Genomic DNA, 3,901 nt, shown 5'->3' on the forward strand with positions numbered 1-3,901 from the left:
CTTAAGTTTTGTTCAAACTCGGGTATAAGGTTCCACTCATAAGTGTGTGTCTTAAAAAAGTGTAGGTGTTGAATAAACATAATTCAATAAATCCATAATACTAACAAAACATATATACATATATAAAATAAATAGATAAATAAATAACATAAAATAAAAAAAAAAAAGAATAAAAAAACTACTAGCCTAAAAGAAAATTATAATGTTAACTAATACTTATTAAAAAAATAAAAAACACAAAGAAAATGAAAATGAAAAACAAGCAAATATAGAAAAAAAGTTAGAAAATTATGCACAATTAAATTTTAGGCTTGACTCTCGAAATTTCCCCAGTGGAGTCGCCAGCTGTCGCAGCCTAAAATTTCGAGTTTTTCATCGAATTCAATGGAGTCGCCACCAAAATTTATTTTAAAATAGGGAAAATATTGGGAAACCCTTAAAAATGTAAAAATGGTCTTTGAAACCAGATTTTGAGTTCGGGAGTCGATTATGCGTAGGGAAGGTATTAGCACCCTACGACATCCGTTAAAATACGGTTACCTTTAATTAATTGTGCAAAATTATATCAACTTAAATATATTTATTTTTCTTTATTATTAAATATGAATATAAATTGTTTTTTATAAATGTGATTTTTTGAGATAAAAGTGTGTTAAAAAAGAATGGAAAAAAAGAAAGTTTTTATTAGTGTGCTTGACAAGAGTGTGATCTTGCTCCTACGTATCTCCCGGTGCGATGGAGAAATCAAAGCTACGTAGTTCTTGGTAAAAAAATGTGAATGCGTTGATTGCTTTTAAATAAATTGTATTTTGTTACTTAAAAAAAATAATTTTGACGAACATAAAAAAACTTGTTTGATTTGAATAATTATCTTAAAATATGAATTTTAAGACGATCGAATTGTACAACTCGTGTCTCAAAATCCAAGGAGTAAAAAGATGTCACATCTAATTTAATCCTCTTAAGAATATTTTATTTTTTATTTTTAAATTGAATTTCAAAACAAACAAATAGTTTAATTTGTATCTTAACAACTTCAAAAATAATAGTAATAATAGTAATAATAATAATAATTAAATAAATTTTTTTTTAAAAGGATAAGTTTTAGAGTTATCAAAATATATAATTTGTATTATGTAACTCCGAGATTAAAAGATTTTAATTAACTTTAAATAATTTTTATGATTTATTTGTTTATGAATTTTTAGTTTATTAAATCATTTGTGATTATGAGATTTAGAACCATCAAATTGTCACAATTTGTGTTCTAATAACTCAAAGATTAAAAAGATGTCACATCTAATTAACCTTACAATATTCGATTATAGTTTTATCTTTACCCTTTTAAAATAATAATAATAATAATAATTGATGTTAAAAATTAAATAAATTTAAATAATTCTACGAAATAAGCTCAATAATAAACACACCTAAAAATAAAATAAACGGTAAAAAAAATATAGACTTGTATTGTTATTTATTAAATAAATAAAAAATAAAAATACCAGATTAATAAAATAAAAACTATATACAAATTGTGAACTCTTTCAAATACTTTTTAGTGAATCAAATGATGAAAGCATAACTCATTTAATATTAAATAGCATATTAATATCATTTATAAGTGAAATGAATTATGTTTATTACTAATTAGTCATTATTTATATTAAATCAAATTAAATTATGTTAAATGACCATCATTATTAAATTAAATAATTATTATTATTTAAGTTAAATGAAATAAAATAGTAATTTACAGCATTACATACACACATGTTACTTGATATTGCCTCACGTGATATTAGAGAAAAAGAAAGTATGGATGGCAGGTTGCTAGTGTCATTTCTTATGCGAATACCAACACACTAATAATAGAGTTAGCAGTAGGATAACAAATGCTGAGGCCAGTAGTGATAATATGGGGAAATATCTTCACAAAATAATAATAAATAAAAACCAAAGAAATCATCATAGCCTTATAAGCCAAACCAGAGAAACAATAAAACTAAGATTTCAAACAAATCACCCAATGTCAAATAAAACAAAGTTTCCAACAAATCAAGCTCTTCTTCCAAATCTTAGTTATTAACATAGTGATGTTTATATCTTCCAAATAACATAAAGCACAACAAACTTAAAGAGAGTAAAAAAAAAATACTTGCCTTTCTAAATATCGGCCACAGTGAAGATGGAGGCTACGGCGGCGCGACTGAACTGAAAGGTAGTAACGATCCTCTTATCTATCTTATCTTTTAATAGATTTTTGTGGGTTGTGTTGTTAAAATGAGTTTGAGTTTTGGTTATGGTTATGAGTTGGTTTGAAGAAGGATTGTGGTGGACTTTTTCCAAAACGTTTCTTTATCTTCTCTGTTTTGGTTTATTACAACACTTTCTCTCTTTTTTCTTGATTTATTTCACAAGCAAAGAAAATAAATCTTCTATTTTCGAAATCTCACCTCCTCCTTCAAATGAATTTTTATCTTCTTCTTATAGACTAAAATAGTGACCTGTTGTATCCATAAAATAAAACAAAGTTCTGAGTTTTATTTATTTGACAGCAACATGTCCATAAAATAAAAGAAAGTTATGGGTTATCATTGTTTTGCAGCAAGATGTCCATAAAATAAAAGAAAGTTATGGGTTATCATTGTTTTGCAGCAAGATGTCCATAAAATAAAAGAAAGTTATGCAAGTTATGTGATTGAGTGTAAGAAAGTTATGCAAGTTATGTGATTGAGTGTAGGAATGGTGAACATATAATTGGGACATTAACAATGATTTTGTGATTGAGTGTAAGAATGGTGAAGATATAATTGGGATAAAATAAAAAATTAAAATTCAAAGATTAAAATTAAAAATGAAAGCATGCAAAAGAAGTTGGTGATTGACAAAAGTAAATAAAAAATAAAAATGATCGTCTTCGGAGTGTTTACCGATACGTTAATCGATATGAATAAAGTGATGATCGTCTTCGGATTGATTAGCCGATGCGTAGATCGACATAAAATAGAGTGATGAATAAAGTGATGATCGTTTTCGGATTGATTATCCAATTCGTAGATCGACATAAAATAAAGTGACGATCGTCTTCGGATTGGTTACCGATGCGTTGATCGATTGATAAAATGATCGTCTTCGGATTGGTTACCGATGCGTTGATCGATTGATAAAATGATCGTCTTCGGATTGGTTACCGATGCGTTGATCGATTGATAAAATGATCGTCTTCGGATTGGTTACCGATGCGTTGATCGATTGATAAAATGATCGTCTTCGGATTGGTTACCGATGCGTTGATCGATTTATATAAATAAAATGATGACTAAAACCAAAACACGAGTTTAAAATTTAGAATCTAAATAAAATGAGATAAATTTGTTTTATTTTTATTTTTAAAAGGAGGCATGTATGTGGTAATGCAAACGTAAAATGAATAATGTGATACAAAAGTTGTTGAATATAAATAAAATATACACATAAGATATGCATGATAACTCATTATGCATGATATAAGGAGTTGTTGAGTATATGTAAAATATGAGTGAAGATGCATGAATGATGTGTGACTATTTGGAAAAAAATGTAAGACGCATGCAATAAAGATAAATTGCTTTTTATTTATTTTATTATTTTTTAGTTTCCCCGATCCTTATGCGACTTTATACACTTATAAGATTCAATGAATCAACGACGATAACAATCGTTCTTTACATGATGACTCTAGTATATCTTGTGTAATCACTTTTTCTTGAGGTCAATCAAATGTGCATTATTTAAAATGCTTACCCTTCATTTTTTATACATCCAATATCTTGCGTTCCCGTGTATATATTTTCAAGCGTCAAAATATTTAAGATATTTTTTTTATTTCATATATTTCAAATTCCCATATTTATTATCA

This window comes from Cicer arietinum, chromosome 4 (assembly GCF_000331145.2).
Source record: "Cicer arietinum cultivar CDC Frontier isolate Library 1 chromosome 4, Cicar.CDCFrontier_v2.0, whole genome shotgun sequence".
NCBI lineage: Eukaryota > Viridiplantae > Streptophyta > Magnoliopsida > Fabales > Fabaceae > Cicer > Cicer arietinum.